Here is a 21,883-nt window from a genome sequence, read left to right as displayed (position 1 = left end):
TTGTGCAAAGTGAGTGAAAATGGGAGTTAACTCATGCCAAATTGGAATGGTAGCGTTTTTCACACACTTGGCACTCAGTTTGGAGAGGTGTAAATTACTTCACAAAATGAAAGGCAGTGGAGACTTAGGGCCTATGTCTTTAAACTAAAACTTGCATTCAGGAGGAAGAATAGGGTGAGGAGTGTCTGGCTGCAATAGGATTTCAGTGGGAGTACTGTGGAGGCAGACGCTGGTACAGAAGTCTTTCCCTAATAAAACAAGTATAAAAGCAGGTGAGGCTAATGTTAGCAGTGGGTGTGTAGGCATAACTGAGGGCAGAATTTGACAATAATCTTATTCATTCTGTTATAAATGTTCATTTCTTCCAAATGTTTACAGTCATGCTGTTTCCACTTCAAACTGGAAGAAGAAAATTCTTATCTCAAGGTTCTTTTTTATTCATCTACTTTGCCGGTTACTCCAAATTCCTCTTCAGAGCATCTCTTTTCTTTCTTCAAACAATTCTTACTGAAGATACCACTTTTCAGATAATTTCTTCTACCAGATGGCTCAGTCTTTTTTTGCCTCCATCTGGGACGTTTTAACCCTCCTTTTATATGTTTGCACAATTCAGAGAGAAATTTATCAGTTAACAAAATAGCTATCAATCATTATTAGAAGATCTTATTTCTTGTGGTTTGAAAAATAATCTCTTCAATATTTGCCATGCTGAGCTAACATGCCTGGACTTACATGTCTGCATGCCAATTGATTTCAGTGGAATTAAACCAGGAATGAATTAGAGCTATTGCGTCCAATATTAACAGGGCTATTTTAGTTTAAACTATAGGCGAGTGAACTGAATAAAGTGTTTCGTTTTTTTTAAATGTAGCTTTTATTGAATCTGCAGCCAGGATTTACAGGCCCAGTGACATGCCATATACAGTTTTGAAGTGCCTAGTACATTTTGGATGCTATAAAATAAATAATAACAATAAATATAAGGTGTTTGTTGGATGCAAAGATCTCATGTGACATCCAAACAGACTTATGTGTAGCACTAGGAAGGAGCTGATAGTCATGGTACATGTACGTAGGAAGAAAGGGAAGGTAGGAGAAAAATCCTAGAGGCCAAATTTAGGCAGCTAGGTAAGAGACTAAAGGCCAGGATCTCGATGATAGCATTCTCTGAAATGCTTCTAGGTTTTTTGTGCAGGGCCAGAAAGATAGGCAGAACTGCAGGGTCTCAATGCATGAATGAGATGATGGTGGAGGGAGGAGTGTTTTAGGTTTATTAGGAACTGGAGAACCTTTTGAGAAAGGAGGAGCCTTCATGAAGATTGGGCTCCATCTAAACTAAAATGGAACCAGACCGCAGGCATCTAAAATTGAAAGGGTGGAGGATTTTTTAAACTAAGGGTTGGGGGAAAACAGACATGTGTAGAGGAGCACATGGTTCAGGAGGATGCGACAGATTTCTGTTACCAATCTGCCGCTGCGTCAGTTGATCAGGCTGATGCCACAGGATCTTTGGTGGGGAGATGATGTAATAAGTGTCTAAGTTTTAAAGCTTTATTGATAAAATAATAAAATAACAGCAGAGAGTGTTTCCACGTCACTCAGGGAAAGAAAGAAAGCGTAAACACCCCAAGCCCTAACCCACTTTAATACTCACACATGCACTACCCAAGACTGGCCAGGCCTGGGTGTAAGGTCAGAAGAAGCGGGGGAGGGGAAGGATGGATGAGAGTGCTGTCCTGGGCCCAGGCTGTCCAAATCTGCTGTTGCTCTCCAAATTGCTCCAGCTCTCAGGAGGGTTTTAAGTCCTGCTCCCCATGGGGCGGGGGTGCTCCATTTGGGGACCTCTGCTCCTGGTGCCCTTCGTGCCAGAGACTTTGTTTTCCCTTCTATTGACCTTCGCTGTTGCCGTCTCATTTTCTCTCAGTGTTCTCGCTGCTATCTCTGCAGCTCTGCTCAACTTAGTTCTCCTCTTCTCACGGCTGGGCAGCTGCTGATTTCTCGTCGAGCCTATGACCTTGGCCTGGGGCCAGCATCTTATCTTCACACGGAGGTAGCTGAAGTGTTGAGTTAACCCATTCTCTGCTCTTTTTCCTCTCCCCGCCCCAGCCTCTCGTTATCTGCAAAGGAAACTTCCACTCCCTACTCTCACACCTTTGACCCTTCCCCAAAATGCTTTGTGATGCTTGCAACAGTGTTAGCCATATACAGTGCTGATCTGCCTTCCCAGGGGAACTCCTGAAGTTGTGACAAGGAGATATCACTTTATTAAAGGAGGAATTCTGTATCCTAATAAAGATGATAGAAAAGAAGTTGGTAAAGTAAAGGTAGAAGCTAGTGAGGAACAGTCAAACATAAAAAAGTCCCATTTAAATATAATATATGAAGGTAAGCAACTGAATATTGACAAAATGTACAAATGCTAGAAGTCAAAATACTAAGATGAGTGAATTCAAGTGCCTAGAGAATATTAATATAATATATATGTTGCAGAAACTTGGTGGAATGAGGCTAATAAATGGGACATGGTAATACCAGGATACAAAATATATAGGAATGACAGAGTAAGTTGTGCTGGTGGGGGAGTGGCACTATGTGTGAAAGAAAGAATGGAATAAAATAAAGTAAAAATCTGAAATGAATCAAACTGTACCATGAAACCTTGATGGATAGAAATTCCATGCTTTAACCGTAACAGTATACCAGTTGGAATATACTACCAAGCACCCGACCAGGATGATGACAGTGATTGTGAAATGCTTGGAGAGATTAGAGAGGCTAGAAAGGCAGCAAATGCAATGATGGGGGATTTCAACTATCCTTATATTGACTGGATGTATGACACCTGAGAAAGAAATGCAAAGATGAAATTTCTAGATGTCATGACTGCTTCTTAGATCAGCTAGTCCTAGAACAACAGAAGAGAAGCAGTTCTTGATTTAGTCTAAGTGGAGCAGAGGATCTGGTCCAAGAGGTGAGCATAGCTGAACTGCTCAGTAATAGTGACCATAATGTAATTAAATGTAACATCCTCGATGGGGAAAAATGCCAAAGAAATCCACCACAGTAGCATTTACCTTCAAAAGAGGATTACAGAAAAATGAGAAAGCTAGTTAAATGGAAATTAAAAGGAACAGTCACAAGGGTGAAATGCCTACAAATGGCCTGGAGACTATTTAAAAACACCATAATAGATGCTCAAACTAAATGTATACCCAACATTTTAAAAAAATTAAGAGTACCAAAAAATGCCACCATAAGAAACAGCAAAGTTGTGGGTTCCAGGAAAAGCTGCTTCAAGAAGCAATCATCTATAGTATCTAGAAATTTTATCTCTGCATCCCTTCCTGAGGTGACATATACCCAGTCTATATCAGGATAATTGAAATCCCCCATTATTATTGTATTTTCTGCCTTTGTAGCCTCTCTAATCGACTTGAGCATTTCACATTCACAGTTACCATCCTGGTCAGATGTCTGGTAGTATATTTCTACTGCTGTACTTTTATTGATCATATATGGAAATTCCATTCATAGAGATTCTGTGGCACAGTTTGAGTCTGTGACCAGAGTCCCAGAGGGAACACGCTGAGATTGCTCAGTTAGGGCAAACTGCAAAGAATGGGGCAGACAATAACTGGTGCTTATTCTAATACTTAGAGTCACCAAGCCAGCAACAAAACAGCTTCTACAATATCTTACTGGTTACCCAGAAGCCAGAAATACAATTCCCTTAAAGCAACCAAGCCTTGGGCTTCCACCCAGACAGCCAAGTTAAATATGATGAGGATTATATTCGATGAAGTGAGCTGTAGCTCATGAAAGCTTATGCTCAAATAAATTTGTTAGTCTCTAACGTCCCATAAGTCCTCCTTTTCTTTTTACTAAAAATCTTGTTAATCATATAAAACATTTTACCAAGCCCAAAGGATCGGACACATTACCCATCAGCTTAACAAATATTTTAGATCTTACTCAAATATACACTTACTGCCAATTCTTATTAACTAAACTAAAATTTATTTAAAAAATAAAAAAGAGGTAGTATTAGTTAAAAGATCATTATACATGAAAATATAAATAAAGTTCTTAGGTCAGTTTCATAGTAGAGGTGGTGAACTTTAAAGTTGAAAAGAGACCTTTCCAGAATCAGTTCATTAAGTTATAGTCCAATGGCCAATATCAGGGTGATCCAGAATGGAGCTGAAGATCTCAGACTTGTGATTCAAACTTCCCCTGATGAAGCTTAAGCAGATATGAGATGAAAGTATCAGGGCCCTACAGTTCTTTTCATAGTTGTTTAGCAGCTTCTTGACAGTGTGCAGTCTTTGGGTGAACAGTAGGCAATTATCCTAGCTTTGAAGTAGAACTCCTATGTCCCAAGCATCACCGGTAATTAGCTACATGGATTAACATAAGGCAGCTGCCCATCTTCAGCTATTTACAGGTAGTTTACTGCAAACTTCAAAGAGAAATAAGAACAATGATATTACTACATTCACAGTTCATCTAAATTTTAACATCTCCTTTTGATCTCTGAATTAACAGAATACAGTGATAAACAGGAACCATTTGGCTATATTGTCAACCTCTAACAATGTATATGTAAACCCACAAAACCCGCAACCATTATCTTCTAATATGTCTCTAAAGGTTGAATCTGGGTCAGTTAGTCTGCTAGTTGTGTAACCCTTTCTGGCCGTGTAACATAGTGATTTAACATATTTACTTTATTTGAATCTATTCTGATGATAACTCTCTTTCTATTCTGCTGGTATCTCTGGAGGATGTTAAACAGAAGCTACTAAAGTCTGGCATTTTTAACTTAGAATATCCAAATAACCTGCACCCAAGAGTTTTAAAAGAAGTGGCTGAGGAGCTAACTGGACCATTAATGTTGATTTTCAATACATCTTGGAGCACGGGGGAAGTTCCAGAAGACTGGAAGAAAGCTATTGTTCTGATGATTTTCAAAAAGGATAAACAGGATGACCTGGGCCTGCCGGCTTACATCGATATGGGCAAGATAATGGAGTGGCTTATACAGGCCTTGATTAATGAAGAATTAAAGGAGGGCAATGTAATTAATGCAAATCAAGATGGGTTTATGGAAAATGGATCCTGTCAAACTAAGTTGATATCTTTTTGTGATGAGATTACAAGTTTGTTTGATAAATGTAATTGACTCGAACTTCTGTAAGGTGTTTAATTTGGTGCTGCACCATAGTTTGATTACAAAATTAGAATGATATAAAATGAACATAGCACACACTAAATGGATTAAAAACTGGCTAACTGATAGGTCTCACTATGTAACTGTAAATGGGGAGTTGTCATTGAGCAGGTGTGTTCTAATGGGGTCCCGCAGGGATTGGTTCTTTAATGCTTTAATCAATGACCTAGAAGAAAATATAAAATCATCACTGATAAATTTTGCAGATAACATAAAAATCGGTGAAGTGGTAAATAATGAAGAGGACCTGTCACTGATTCAGGGTAATCTGGATTGCTTGCTAAACTGGGTGCAAGCAAACAATATACATTTTAATGTGGCTAAATGTAAATATATACATCTGGGAACAAAGAATGGAGGCCATACCAACAGGATGGAGGACTCTATCCTGGGAAGCAGAGATCCTGAAAAAGATTTGGGGACTGTGATAGATAATCAGTTGAACATGAGCTACCATGACCTGTGGCCAGTAGAGCTAATGTGACCCTGGCATGCATAAATGCGAGTCTCCAGTTGGAGCGGTGAGGTTATTTTACCTCTGTTTGGCACTGATGCATTTGCTACTGGAATACTGTGTCCAGTTCTGGTGTCCACAATTCAAGAAGGATTTTGAAAATTGGAGCGGGTTCATGGAAGAAAATGATTAGAAAGGATTAGAAAATATGCCTGGTAATGATAGACTCAAGGAGCTCAATTTATTTAGCATAACAAAGAGAAGGTTAATCGGTGACTTTATTACACTATATAAGTATCTACATAGGAAACAAAAATTTAATAATGGGCTCTTCAGCCTAGCAGAGAAACATGATCCAAAGGCTGAAGTTGAACCTAGACAAATTTAGACTGGAAATAAGGCATACATTTTTAATAGCGAGAGTAATTAACTATTGGAACAATTTAGCAAGGGTGGCGGTGGAGTCTCTATCATTGAGAATTTTTAAATCAAGATTGGATGTTTTTCTAAAAGATATACTCTAGAAATTATTTGGGGGAAGTTCTATGGTATGTGTTATACAGGAGCTCAGACTAGAATCATCACAGTGTTCCCTTCTGACCGTGGAAACTATGAATGTACCTGAGTGATTTAGGAACATTGTTAGGATATAGATGTTCAGGCCTGTCTGTAAAGGCCTATACTCTAAGAATTTAGGTATATTCTTATCACTTGGCTAGTGATAGAGGTATAAAAGAAAGAATCAAAATCACTGTCTGCTGGTGTAAGGGCCTTCTCTTACTGTGACAGTCTGAGGCCCTGTTCTTAGGCTAAGGCCTTTGGCTAAGCAGCAGAGGCAGCCATAAGCTGGGAAGCAAACAGTCACATCCTCACATTCCAAACTAGTCACACTGAAATAAGGTGCTATTCGGCTGTTAGGAATACAATCCTGTCCTGATAGTTCCTATCACCTCCAGAGAAAGGGAAGTGCCTAGAAAATGTAAAAGGAAACTTAGGGTATGTCTACACTACGGAATAAGGTCGAATTTATAGAAATTGGTGTTTTAGAAATCGGTTTTATATATTCGAGTGTGTGTGTCCCCACAGAAAATGCTCTAAGTGCATTAAGTGCATTAACTCGGCGGAGCGCTTCCACAGTACCGAGGCTAGAGTCGACTTCCGGAGCGTTGCACCGTGGATAGCTATCCCACAGTTCCCACAGTCTCCGCTGCCCATTGGAATTCTGGGTTGAGATCCCAATGCCTGATGGGGCTAAAACATTGTCGCGGGTGGTTCTGGGTACATATCGTCAGGCCCCCGTTCCCTCCCTCCCTCCATGAAAGCAAGGGGAGACAATCGTTTCGCGCCTTTTTTCCTGAGTTACCTGTGCAGACGCCATACCATGGCAAGCATGGAGCCCGCTCAGGTAACCATCACCCTATGACTCCTGGGTGCTGGCAGACGCGGTACGGCATTGCTACACAGTAGCAGCAACCCCTTGCCTTGTGGTAGCAGACGGTACAGTACGACTGGTAGCCGTCATCGTCATGTCCGAGGTGCTCCTGGCCACGTCGGCTGGGAGCGCCTGGGCAGACATGGGCGCAGGGACTAAATTTGGAGTGACTTGACCAGGTCATTCTCTTTAGTCCTGCAGTCAGTCCTATTGAACCGTCTTATGGTGAGCGGGCAGGCAATACGGACTGCTAGCAGTCGTACTGTACCATCTTCTGCCAGGCAGGCAGGAGATGAGGATTGCTAGCAGTCTTATTGTACCATCTTCTGCCAGGCAGGCAAGAGATGAGGATGGCTAGCAGTCGTACTGTACCATCTTCTGCCGAGCAGCCATGAGATGTGGATGGCATGCAGTCCTTCTGCACCGTCTGCTGCCAGCCAAAGATGTAAAAGATAGATGGAGTGGATCAAAACAAGAAATAGACCAGATTTGTTTTGTACTCATTTGCTTCCCCCCCTGCCCTGTCTAGGGGACTCATTCTTCTAGGTCACACTGCAGTCACTCACAGAGAAGGTGCAGCGAGGTAAATCTAGCCATGTATCAATCAGAGGCCAGGCTAACCTTCTTGTTCCAATAAGAACGATAACTTAGGTGCACCATTTCTTATTGGAACCCTCCGTGAAGTCCTGCCTGAAATACTCCTTGATGTAAAGACACCCCCTTTGTTGATTTTAGCTCCCTGAAGCCAACCCTGTAAGCCGTGTCGTCAGTCGTCCCTCCCTCCGTCAGAGCAACGGCAGACAATCGTTCCGCGCCTTTTTTTTGTGCGGACGCCATACCAAGGCAAGCATGGAGGCCGCTCAGCTCACTTTGGCAATTAGGAGCACATTAAACACCACACGCATTATCCAGCAGTATATGCAGCACCAGAACCTGGCAAAGCGATACCGGGCGAGGAGGCGACGTCAGCGCAGTCACGTGAGTGATCAGGACATGGACACAGATTTCTCTGAAAGCATGGGCCCTGCCAATGCATGCATCTTGGTGCTAATGGGGCAGGTTCATGCTGTGGAACGCCGATTCTGGGCTCGGGAAACAAGCACAGACTGGTGGGACCGCATAGTGTTGCAGGTCTGGGACGATTCCCAGTGGCTGTGAAACGTTCGCATGCGTAAGGGCACTTTCATGGAACTTTGTGACTTGCTTTCCCCTGCCCTGAGGCACATGAATACCAAGATGAGAGCAGCCCTCACAGTTGAGAAGCGAGTGGCGATAGCCCTGTGGAAGCTTGCAACGCCAGACAGCTACCGGTCAGTTGGGAATCAATTTGGAGTGGGCAAATCTACTGTGAGGGCTGCTGTGTTGCAAGTAGCCCACGCAATCAAACATCTGCTGATATCAAGGGTAGTGACCCTGGGAAATGTGCAGGTCATAGTGGATGGCTTTGCTGCAATGGGATTCCCTAACTGTGGTGGGGCTATAGACGGAACCCATATCCCTATCTTGGCACCGGAGCACCAAGCCGCCGAGTACATAAACCGCAAGGGGTACTTTTCGATAGTGCTGCAAGCTCTGGTGGATCACAAGGGACGTTTCACCAACATCAACGTGGGATGGCCGGGAAAGGTGCATGATGCTCACATCTTCAGGAACTCTGGTCTGTTTCAAAAGCTGCAGGAAGGGACGTTATTCCCAGACCAGAAAATAACTGTTGGGGATGTTGAAATGCCTATATGTATCCTTGGGGACCCAGCCTACCCCTTAATGCCATGGCTCATGAAGCCGTACACAGGCAGCCTGGACAGTAGTCAGGAGCTGTTCAACTACAGGCTAAGCAAGTGCAGAATGGTGGTAGAATGTGCATTTGGACGTTTAAAGGCGCGCTAGCACAGTTTACTGACTCGCTTAGACCTCAGCGAAACCAATATTCCCACTGTTATTACTGCTTGCTGTGTGCTCCACAATATCTGTGAGAGTAAGGGGGAGACGTTTATGGCGGGGTGGGAGGGTGAGGCAAATCGCCTGGCTGCTGGTTACGCGCAGCCAGACACCAGGGCAATTAGAAGAGCACAGGAGGGCGCGGTACGCATCAGAGAAGCTTTGAAAACCAGTTTCATGTCTGGCCAGGCTACGATGTGAAAGTTCTGTTTGTTTCTCCTTGATGAAACCCCCAGCCCCTTGGTTCACTCTACTTCCCTGTAAGCTAACCACCCGCCCCTCCTCCCTTCAATCACCGCTTGCAGAGGCAATAAAGTCATTGTTGCTTCACATTCATGCATTCTTTATTCATTCATCTCACAAATAGGGGGATGACTACCAAGGTAGCCCAGGAGGGGTGGTGGAGGAGGGAAGGAAAATGCCACACAGCACTTTAAAAGTTTACAACTTTAAAATTTATTGAATGCCAGCCTTCTTTTTTTTGGGCAATCCTCTGTGGTGGAGTGGCTGGTTGGCCGGAGGCCCCCCCACCGCATTCTTGGGCGTCTGGGTGTGGAGGCTATGGAACTTGGGGAGGAGGGCGGTTGGTTACAGAGGGGCTGCAGTGGCAGTCTGTGCTCCAGCTGCCTTTGCTGCAGCTCAACCATACACTGGAGCAGACTGGTTTGGTTCTGCAGCAGCCTCAGCATTGAATCCTGCCTCCTCTCATCACGCTGCCTCCACATTTGAGTTTCAGCCCTGTCTTCAGCCCGCCACTTACTCTCTTCAGCCCGCCACCTCTCCTCCCGGTCATTTTGTGCTTTCCTGCACTCTGACATTATTTGCCTCCACGCATTCGTCTGTGCTCTGTCAGTGTGGGAGGACAGCATGAGCTCGGAGAACATTTAATCGCGAGTGCGTTTTTTTTCTTTCTAAGCTTCACTAGCCTCTGGGAAGGAGAAGATCCTGTGATCATTGAAACACATGCAGCTGGTGGAGAAAAAAAAAGGGACAGCGGTATTTAAAAAGACACATTTTATAAAACAGTGGCTACACTCTTTCAGGGTAAACCTTGCTGTTAACATTACATACATAGCACATGTGCTTTCGTTACAAGGTCGCATTGTGCCTCCTCCCACCGCGTGACTACCCCCTCAACCTTCCCCCCTCCCTGTGGCTAACAGCGGGGAACATTTCTGTTTAGCCACAGGCAAACAGCCCAGCAGGAATGGGCTCCTCTGAGTGTCCCCTGAAGAAAAGCACTCTATTTCAACCAGGTGACCATGAATTATATCTCACTCTCCTGAGGATAACACAGAGAGATAAAGAACGGATGTTGTTTGAATGCCAGCAAACATACACTGCAATGCTTTGTTCTACAATGATTCCCGAGTACGTGTTACTGGCCTGGAGTGGTAAAGTGTCCTACCATGAAGGACGCAATAAGGCTGCCCTCCCCAGAAACCTTTTGCAAAGGCTTTAGGACTACATCTAGGAGAACCGCAAATGCCAGGGCAAAGTAATCCTTTCACATGCTTGCTTTTAAACCATGTATAGTATTTTAAAAGGTACACTCACAGAGGTCCCTTCTCCACCTGCTGGGTCCAGGAGGCAGCCTTGGGTGGGTTCGGGGGGTACTGGCTCCAGGTCTAGGGTGAAAAACAGTTCCTGGCTGTCGGGAAAACCGGTTTCTCCGCTTGCTTGCTGTGAGCTATCTACAACCTCCTCCTCATCATCATCTTCTTCGTCCCCAAAACCTGCTTCCGTATTGCCTCCATCTCCATTGAAGGAGTCAAACAACACGGCTGGGGTAGTGGTGGCTGAACCCCCTAAAATGGCATGCAGCTCATCATAGAAGCGGCATGTTTGGGGCTCTGACCCAGAGCGGCTGTTTGCCTCTCTGGTTTTCTGGTAGGCTTGCCTCAGCTCCTTCAGTTTCACATGGCACTGCTTCGGGTCCCTGTTATGGCCTCTGTCCTTCATGCCCTGGGAGATTTTCACAAAGGTTTTGGCATTTCGAAAACTGGAACGGAGTTCTGATAGCACGGATTCCTCTCCCCAAACAGCGATCAGATCCCGTACCTCCCGTTCGGTCCATGCTGGAGCTCTTTTGCGATTCTGGGACTCCATCATGGTCACCTCTGCTGATGAGCTCTGCATGGTCACCTGCAGCTTGCCACGCTGGCCAAACAGGAAATGAGATTCAAAAGTTCGCGGTTCTTTTCCTGTCTACCTGGCCAGTGCATCTGAGTTGAGAGTGCTGTCCAGAGCGGTCATAATGGAGCACTCTGGGATAGCTCCCGGAGGCCAATACCATCGAATTGTGTCCACAGTACCCCAAATTCGAGCCGGCAACGTCGATTTAAGCGCTAATCCACTTGTCAGGGGTGGAGTAAGGAAATCGATTTTAAGAGCCCTTTAAGTCGAAATAAAGGGCTTCATTGTGTGGACCGGTGCAGGTTTACATCGATTTAACGCTGCTAAATTCGACCTAAAGTCCTAGTGTAGACCAGGGCTGAGTTTGATAGCATCCTGTCTGGCAAGAACTCACTTATCAATAGCTGGGATGTGAAATCCTCACTTTTGTTTTGTCTTGTCATTGTAGTTCCCACTTTGCTATTGTTTGTCTGTATAATCTCTGTCTGGTTCTGTAATTGTTCCTGTCTGCTGTATAATTAATTTTGCTGGGTGTAAACTAATTAAGGTGGTGGGATATAATTGGTTACATAATCATGTTACAGTATGTTAGGATTGGTTAGTTAAATTTCAGGAAAATGATTGGTTAAGGTATAGCTAAGCAGAACTCAAGTTTTACTATATAATCTGTAGTCAATGAGGAAGTGAGTGGGTGTGGGTGGGGGTGGGCATGGGCATGGGCATGTGGGTAAGGGAGATGGGAACAGGGAATGGGGGTAAGAAAATTGGAATCATGTTTTGCTAAAGGGGGAAATGGGAACAGGGAATGGGAGTAAGGAAGTTGGAATCATGTTTGGCTAAGGGTAGGAATGGGAACAGGGACACAGGTGTAAGGCTTTATGGTGTCAGAGCTGGGAAGGAGGATACTAAGGAAGGAAACTGGAATCATGCTTGCTGGAAGTTCACCCCAATAAACATCAAATTGTTTGCACCTTTGGACTTCGGGTATTGTTGCTCTCTGTTCATGCGAGAAGGACCAGGGAAGTAAGTGGGTGAAGGAATAAGCCCCCTAACAAACATAAGTCCTATTGCTTTTCAGTGGGACTTGTACTCCAAAGTCACTTTGTCGCTTTTGAAACTTCCAGCCTTTTTAAAAACAGGATCTGGATTATGGATATATTGATTTAGTTGGCTCTTCTGAAGTACTAACAGCCTATTTTTCAGTTTGCCTCTGTCCTAATTGAAATGCAGGTCACTGTGGGCACAGTGGAAAAGAAATCTGTTACGTATTGGGGAAAAGACACACGTACACACACATTGCATGTGCTCATCTTTTGATCTCTTCTTCAAAACCCTGTTAGACTCATGTGAATGTGTTTATAGCTGAATAGCCCTGAAATGTTATGTTGCTGATGCAGATTGACCTCCATAAACAGCATGTCTTCTATACCAAGATCCATTTTTTCCACTTGTTTACTGCTCCTTTGAGATGATTTTTACTGTGGTTCCCAACTCTGGGGATTTCTGTTGAGAGCCTGTTTGTAGAATGCATACCACATTTTATCTTTCAAGACTTTCTGGCTCTGATTACCAATATTACTTTTAAAGATGATTTACTGAAGGCTACAGCTGTGCTAACTGGGTTGACAAAAAATGCCAAGAAGCCTCTGATAGGGGTTACCCAACTGCCGAATTGTGAATCAGAGACTCTTTGGTTACAATGGTTAATGTAAAATACATATCCGCTAAAGAGAAATGTTATTTGCTACAATAAAACAGAGAGAAAGCACATTTCTTGACAGAAAAGTAATTCATGAATCATTGCTGTACATTTTGTTACAAGATGTTCACTTGGGTACACCTGAGCTCCACTAGTCTAAGTAAAAATACAAAATCACCTTTCCCAAAACATTTTAGTTTCAGATCCCTCCTGCAATGATCATGACTGCTGTCTTCTCCCTCAGGAATAACACCTCTTTAAAATGCAGAGTCTTAGGTGTCAAAGGCCTGACCTGAAATATTTGGATGCTTTCAAGCTCCTTTAATAGTTTTAAAGACAGATTAAATCATATAATTTAAAAACTACTTTGTAAAAGAAAATTAGTTTAAAAAACACCTATTGCAATGGTACAGGCATGATTCAGTCCCACAGACACTGCACTCCTGTGATGTGGCAAAGTAGCAAAAATAAGAGATTGGTGTTACATCTTTCCTTGGATTGTTCTGTGCCCAATAGCAGGTCTCTTAATGTTTCCATTACAGACCCCTATTTTTAGAAGTTAATAGCTCGGCTATCACAATTTGCTTCAGGCTGAAGCTGGCACACAAAGTCTCAGTCGGGAAGCACATTTATAGAGGAATAGAAGATTACCCATTTCAGATCCTTTTTTGGCTGTCATAAAGTCTACAAATAGTTTCTATTTCAAAAATTACATTTGCCACCTGATTGATCTGTATACTATGATCTATTCTCTTGTGACTGCACTTGACCAATAAAAAGCCCTGTAAAAGAGCATGAATATTTTTCAGTCATGTAAAATAATTTTGTTTATGGCCATGTGTGTACATGTGCATATGAACAACTGTACATATCTGTTTCAGGATTTATGCCAGACACTACGTAGCAAGGATTAGGAGGAGAGCTTCATTGGTCAAAATATACCACAGTAGTGCCAACCCCAAATGTTCAAAAATCACGAGTCAGGCTCACCAAAAATCATGCAATTGGCTTTAAAATCATGAGGTTATGTAAAAATAATAGTTTGGGGATCTTTTTATTTGCCTTCTGCCTGTTGAGCCTTTAGGGTGCACTGGGGTCATATTTTGAAGCTTTTTCCACACCCACAAGGGCTGGAAACTTACTTCTTCTTTAAGAATTGAAGGCTGAAATCATCACATATCCATTGGACTCCAGGAGCTGGGGCTTTAAGGAAAACCATAATTATCATGAGACCCATGACAAAATCATGAGCATTGCCAACACTGACACATCTGCCTACTCTCAGTTCTTGTCCCTTTCTCAAAAGCACCTGGTGCTGTCCACTACTGGAGACTGAACTACAGGGTTTCTCAAGGTGCCCAGGACTGTGCATCATCTTGCTGCCCCCCCATCTCCAGTGAGAGGAAGACTTGCTTGTGCGTATCTGGGTATTAGTTCCCAGACCTCACCAGTCTGTTAGCCACCCAAACAAACTCTCAGGGCTCTGCCAGCCCTTATTTTGCCTTGCAGGTTAATAGTAGGTGCACCTTGCCCCTGGACCCCCCTTGAATTGTTCCCCTGCAGTGTCTAACCCTTAACCACTGAGCACTCACTGAAATTCCCAAGTTTCTTATCCACAAGGGCACAGTATACCCACAGGTTGACTAGTACAACTCATGATCGGGACCTTTATAACATTACAGCACTGAAATATAGTTACAGTGAAAACAATCATAAATTTATTATCAAAAGATACAGATTGAGTAAGAATAATGAAAAGAAATCATTACATATAAAACAAACAATATAATGCACTTCTTAGAATCTAAACTTAACATTTACAGGCTAACATCCTCATCTCAAGTAGTATGTCACCTAAACCAGTCCCCCAGCATTACCAACCAACAGGGGTAGGATCCATGTTTCATAAATGCAGAAAGTGCTGTCCTTTTTGCTCCCTCAGTAATGGGTAACAAAATGTCCTTTTGTGTCTCCTTAGATTTCCCAAAACTCATTGTTTTGCCCCAAGAGTCAGGATGACCCCAGTGGTTTCTTTCCTGGTGTGCTGGCTCCAGGTTGTCTTCACATACTCATGTTGACTCTGTATGCGGAACAGGCTTCCATTGTGTTGATTTACAGTGCACAATCTACATGTGAACCTAGGCAGCCAGGTGAGTATATATCCCTTTGCCTGGCAAAACCTGTTTGTCAACCCTGCCTGGACTCTAAAATGTATCTTCAGTATACACAACTCCTTAAATCTCATCTGTACATATATCTTACAATGATTATGATGATCAGCATGACATAAGCTTTTATTAGACACTTCATGCAACCCTTTTTGGATAAATACTATGACTGCAATGTCATAGGAGTAGTGAATTTGTCACACCTGATAGAAGTTGTTGTTACAGAACAGTAAACCCTTTGCCAGTTGGCACAGAGAGGTTCTTAGGGTCAAGGAGAGACCATGGGTCTGATCCACTGTGGTAGTTGCTATGGTTCATAGGGCTTAATCCTGCAGTACTTACTCATACAATGGCCAATTAATGAGTGTTTTACAAGAGTGAGGGGTGAAGGATTGCACCACTGTTAGTCTTATCTAAATCTATTTGGATTTACTGGAATTTTATTAAATATGCAGGAATAGAGGGAGGAGGCTGGTGGATGAGAGAGAGAGAGAGAGAGAGAGAGAGAGAGAGAGGAGGCAGCCAGAGAAGGACAACACAGTAGTTGAGAGGAGCAGAGTAGGATAAAGCTAATAGAAAGGCTCAGGAGAAAGGAGTGGGGTCTTCTAGAAAAAATGTGAAATTTAACATTTATTAGTTAGAGGAACCAGATATTATTGATTTTTTTTAAATGACCTAAAATATTGTAAAACTCAGTAGACATTCTATATTTGACTAACAAATATTCCTTTTTATGGAGGTATGTTAATACTGTACTTTAATGTTGTTGGGGGTTCAGTAAACAGCAAAAGTCTTGACCCATGCTGTTGTGCTGTTTTATAATCCGTAGTGATCATGTTTTAAATATCACTTTTATATTAAATCTATATTTAGTTCCTCTTTCACTCATTTGATTTCATTGTACCTGGATGTGTTTTAGAGTTTTAAATTTTTCATTAAGATTGACACATAATGAAGCAGTATAATGAAATATACCCAATTTAAAAACATAGAGAAAAAGGAAAATAAAAATCTCTATTCAGATTGAGGCTTTGTCCTGCCATGAGATCTGCACAGTCAGCCCCTTACTCCTTGGCATGCTGTTTAGTGGCACTCTGCCCTGAGATGATGGGCTATCCCTGTCAATCAGATTGCAGGATAATGTTCCTGCTGAGTATTGTAAAATAACCTACTTAAAAAAAAATCGTATGCAGCAGTTGTTACTGTTGATCAACTAAATTCTCCATATTTCAGAAATTATCTTAATACATTTCCCCATGAGCCCTGCCAGTATGATTCTTTCTCATCAACTCATTCACTTTTGACAGAGGTTTAATTTCTGCAGTTTAAAACAACAAGAGCAAAAGTTAGCAGGGGAAGGCTCAAACACTGAAGAGAACAACTTTAAAAAAAAAACACCCATAGAAGATTCACCCCCAGTAATATTAAAGATCTGGCTCAATCTGACAGAAATAAGGAGATTTTGAGTCAAGACTGATGTTCCATTCTTAAACCATATTGAAACACGAATGCTTTGAATTTGCTCTATACAGTAGTTGTCATCTGAGGATCTCAAACTGCTGTACAAAATCTAATTAGCTAAGCCAAGACACCTGTGAGGTAGCTCATCTATCCATTTTACAGGTGAGTAAACTAAAGAATCTTAAAGATTTGGTGACTTGCTTAGGGTTGCGTGGACCGTAAGTGGCATGAGCCAGTAATAGAGCCCCAAGTCCTGGTTCTCAGGCCCTTTGTGTGGTAACTATTAAGCCATGCTTGCATAGTGCTGCAGTTCTGCAGCAAGCACAGTACATCACAGGCAGAGATCCCTGAAATTTACAGGCACAATAAGGCAATTTAAGGAGGAAATTGTAACTTTCATTTTACTATTTATTTTTTACATTGCTGAAGGGTATATAGATGAGAACACAAGGCCCGGTGTTGGTACAGGATTCCCACAAGTAAGTATACAAAAGTTATCATTAGAAAATGAACAGAATTGAAAGTAGAACAGGATTGGTATTTTCAGAAAGGCCTGCAGGTGTTTGTTTATTCAGTGTGGCTAACATCAGACCAGTGGTGCAAGTAAGCTGGTACAGTGAGGTACGCTGTCCCAATAAGACATTAATTGCCGTTATGCCCTAGCAGAAAGACACATTCGGTATCTGCTGAACACCGCAGGGCTCTCCCGGGAATTGCAGCAGCGAAAGGAGCAGAACGTGGGGCCGGCGGGCGGCCCCACTCCAGCAGCTCCTCTGGCATGACTTTACGGCCCCCAGCCTTGTCCTCTGGTGGGGCTGTATAGACCCCAGAGAGTAGATGCAACTGCATGGAAGGGCTGGGAGTGGCACAGCCGTGGCAGAGGAGCGGCACCTTTTGCTGCTGTGGTTCCCGGGAGAGCCCTGCGGTTAAGCGAATACCGATTGATATCTGTGGATATCTGCATCCGCAGGTATAAATTTGTTTCCGCGCAGGGCACTAGCCACGGAACATTAAGGCGACTGGTGGGAGGGGCACAAAGAGTCAAGTAACTCTCCCGAGGCTCAAGTGCCCCCGCCGGCCCAGGTGGGAAGAGGAAGGGGCAGGGCCAGAGCTGGAAGGCCAGAGCCTCTCCTCTTCCAGCCAGGCTGACTGGTACACTGCCTGGTGCAGCGCAGCAGCTGCCTGGGAGAGACAGGCACCCTCCGAGGCAGCTGATGTGCTGCACTGGGCAGCAACCAGGAGTGGCTCCGAGGCCTGGCTGCCAGGAAGAGCAGCTGAATGCCAGGGGGATCTGGCTAAGCGGGAAGACAGAGCCTTCCCCTAATCTCATTTGAGACAAGACCCAAGAAGTAGGGCAGGGTTTGTTTGTTTGTTTGGTTGGCTGGTTGGTTGAGTGGCAATTCTGAAAAATGAAAAAAACCCAAATGTTTTGGTGCGTTGAAAAGTAAAAAAAAATATGGCTCAGATTTTATTTTTGTTTTGAGCATTTTTTAACATTTAAAAGTTTTTAAAAAACAATATTAAAGGAAACTTTGAAACTAAAAGCAATTTCAAATTAAAAAAACAAAACCTTTTGATCTACAGTTTAAAGAGTATTGATTTCAGCGGTAGTCAGGAGGGTTAATATTTTTTATGTGCATTCAAACATTTTGTTTCTATTTTTTCAGGGTTTTTTTTTTTAAGGTATTCCTTTCAATGGAAAGAAACCAGTGAAATTGACACAAATTCGTTAACTGTTTCCGTGTCGCCAAATCTGCATTTTTCACCCAAAAAAAAGGTTAGTAGAAAAATTGTGCCCAGGACTAGCAAGAAATGGGTGCAACAAACAATAGGGAGGAGAAGGAAGGGTGGATAAGAGAATTAAAAATAAGAACCCATATATATGTAGGCCAACAATATGCATAGATAGATGATTTCAAGTTTACATATATATATAACACACACAAACACACAAAATACAAATAACAAATGAATCAGAAAAATACCAGAAGTCCTGTTGCTCATTACAAATAATGTATTGACTAAAGTCTAGTTCTTTAACTTCAAAATCAAACTTCAAAATTTTCTGAAGTGGGATTGTCTATTTCAGAGTTCAATAGCAAACATACTGTGGATACTTGAAAAAACTTTATTGGATTTACCTATATTTGTGCTATTTGTGGTATTCCCTATACTTAGGGAATTTAATATCGCAAATCATTAGTTAGATCAGGAAATGGCAAATTTTCAAGTCTTGATCAAGGTGCATCAGGTTATTGTTCTTCCATCTAGTATGGTCTCAGGAGAGAAGACAGGGCAAAGCCTAGCATGTTGGATGTCAGTAGAACAGAGAAGTTTTGACACCCAGTTCCTTTTTTATGTTTTTTGAATAGTTAATGCGTTTGACCCATAGCTAAGACTGGATTAGAAGTTTGATTGTTCTGACATCCCCCGTATAAAGGGTATTGATTTCCATAGTGTAGTGTGGAGGGTTGATTTTTTCTATGTGCATCGAAGAGCTGTGTTTGGTATCTGATATCCACTGTTGAGTCAAAGAACTGCAGAGCCAGGTCCTTGATTTCTTTTTTTGGTTCTTTGCCTCCTCTACACTTATCCTTTGAATTTGTGAGTCATTACAAATCATACATAGTTTAAAGTAACCTTCACTTTAAATTCCCTGCCTTTTGTTGGTTTGTCAGCCATTCAATGGTATTATTACAGAGTTTTCTTTGTATGAACATTGTCAATCATGCTTATCATCTGTTCTAGCACTTACAATAAATTTTTCAGTCACTCTTATGGCAAATGTCACCTATTAGGCCTTTTCAAAATCCTCACAACTGCTCTGAAATTCCAGTGTATGGAAAAATTTACTATTGTCAAGCAGAGTTTTAATTAAAACTCTACTTTGTTTTCAATCCAATTTAGGAACAAATGAAAAAAAAAAGCAAGATGTAAATTTTACAATGCCTGGCAATGTATCCAATTCTGAGCTGAACAAAGAAGGTTATATGCTGAAAATCTTGTAGGAATAAAGCGTATAAGATAAATAAAAAGCTTCCAGTGCTTAATTCCAATCGTCTCCACAACAACTGGAGCTCCTGATAAGACACTTCCTCAGAGTAATGATGCATAATGTGAAGAAGCAATAACCCAGACTGCATAAGTATGAAGGGATGCCATTCTTTTTAAAGAAAAGTGTGGCAAATGTGAAGCTCTGTTAATGTTCTGAGCCATTTTCAAAGGCATTTTCATGAGCATGGCAAAATGCCAGGTGTTGGCTTTTCCAAACATGATAGGGAGAGCAAGAAATGTAACTATTATAAGGACATCAAGCATTTGTCCATGTAGTATCATGTAAATATTTATGTACTATCAATTCATTATTAGTGGCAGTTTTAATATGAATATAAATATTATAAAGTGTGTGTATGACAGATAAATCATAGGGCTGCTAAAGTAATTTGCAACAGTAAAGCTCATTTTGGATAATTACAGAGCCCCAGAAGATTGTGTTTATGTATTACAAAGAAAGGGGTTGTTAAGAAGAAAACTGTTTTGTGCTGCTGACACTTTGCAGAGACAGAGGCTGATCCTGCTTGGGACCAGATTAGGAACATGTGCAAACATTAATGAAAGATGTTGTGAATAGAACAGGGAGGAAAAGCAGTGTGGCGTTATTTGCAGGGCTAACCTTATTCAGTCAACTTTCATGCAGATGAATTACTGTAACTATAGAAATAATATAATAAATGATTAGTTAAGATTATGTTAGCAATAAAGATTCTAATGTTTTATTACATACTGAGTTCTATTTTGCATTTTATGTAGGGGTAAATTAGACCATAACGTTGTTTATTCTTGTTTTATGAAGGCTGTTTTCAGATCCATATTAAAGCTTATTATTGCTTTCCCCCTTCTGTCTCCCCACCCACATTTTATCTGGTCAAAGTGGAAGCTGTTTCTTTAAATCTGTTGAATAACCATTAAATACTGTTGAAGTTTAAAAAAACAAAAACAAACAAACAAACAACGTGCCAGGCAACAGAGTGATAGACTTTGGAAGGTCATATTATAATGAGATTAAAATGTAGTTCTCTCAGCTAACGTTCAGCTGCAAATAAATGTGATTCAATTCTTTTTCATGAATGTTTTACTGATTAGATTAATTTCAAGTGAAACATACATTATTTCTATGACAAGCGAGTCAGTGTCTACCCAGTGGATGACTGTTCAACTAAAATGCAGTGAGAAGAAACAAAACTATTTTCTGAAGTGCAGTAAAATAGTCTAAAATTAGATCTCTCTCTCTCTCTTATGCACTTACACAAACACACATGCACAGTTTTTAGCCATTAGGGAAGACTAGAAGCAGAATACCAAGGGTTTTCCTTTTACATGGAATGGAGTATCAAAACTCAGTTGTCAGTTTGGAGGGCAAAGCTTATCCTAGAGAATTGGTGTAAGAAATATCATCCCTGTTTTTCCATTCATGGGAGCTCCTGACATTCAAGGATTGGTTTTCCTTCATTTTGCTCTATCTCAGCCAACATCAATACCAAAGTGGGCAATTAATTTCCGGATGCAGACAATCAGCATCAGGACTTGCTTGAATGGGAACTATGGCGCTTTCTTCTACTCCATCACTTTGACCACCATTTTCCACAGCAATCACATGTCTACAGTGGCATCTGTCTGAGAAGCTGGTGTTTGGTACTTTGGAGCAATGTAGAAGAGCTGTCTAGCTTAGATGCAGGCCAGGATGCTGTGCTACAGGTCCAGGCTGTGGTGGATATGCTTCTCCATAAGGCAGCTCCCCCAACTCCTCCAGACACTCAACCAGCCTTCTCCCCACTGCAGGTTTTCCCCAGCTGGCCTGTTTACCTTTCAGACAAATGTCCTGGCTGGGTGCATTTAAAAGATTAAAATTATGCCCAGCTAGGCAAACCTACATTTCTGAACAGACTGGCATGCCTACAGCATCTAATGGCTGCCCCTGATGATGTGTCACTCCTCGTCTCCAAGAATCTGATAACATTATCTGCATGCTCTCCCCACCTTGCAAATCTCAATGTGTATCTTTACCCTCAAACCCGGTCTCCCACATAGCAGCCTGACACATCAAAGATCAAGCTGCGGGGTAGACCCAGAGAGACAACTTCAAATGCTTTGAAACAGAAAATAATACAGTTAAATTGTTAACCAGTTCCAGGAGCATTACAAGTGCTTTCTATTTCTAGTACCGTCTCTTCTGTATGGTCCAACTAGTTAATTTAGATAGCATTTAACCAGATGGAACTTGAAGATATTTTCAGAGCATGTAGCTGGCCTTAATTGATTCTTACATTGTTATATCCATGTAACTCTGGTATCACTCTCTCTCTCT

At 42.0% G+C, this 21,883-nt stretch overlaps 1 long non-coding RNA gene across 1 annotated transcript; it reads left to right on the top strand.

Annotated features, from left to right (window-relative positions):
• Positions 1-14,876: 14,876 nt before the first annotated feature.
• On the top strand, positions 14,877-18,276 carry LOC140903501 (uncharacterized). The gene is made up of 3 exons (XR_012156266.1): positions 14,877-15,039; positions 16,948-16,997; positions 18,186-18,276. It is a non-coding gene; the product is annotated as an uncharacterized LOC140903501 (long non-coding RNA).
• Positions 18,277-21,883: the final 3,607 nt, after the last annotated feature.

This window comes from Lepidochelys kempii, chromosome 1 (assembly GCF_965140285.1).
Source record: "Lepidochelys kempii isolate rLepKem1 chromosome 1, rLepKem1.hap1, whole genome shotgun sequence".
Lineage (NCBI taxonomy): Eukaryota > Metazoa > Chordata > Testudines > Cheloniidae > Lepidochelys > Lepidochelys kempii.
This window is presented reverse-complemented; position numbering and strand designations above follow the sequence as displayed.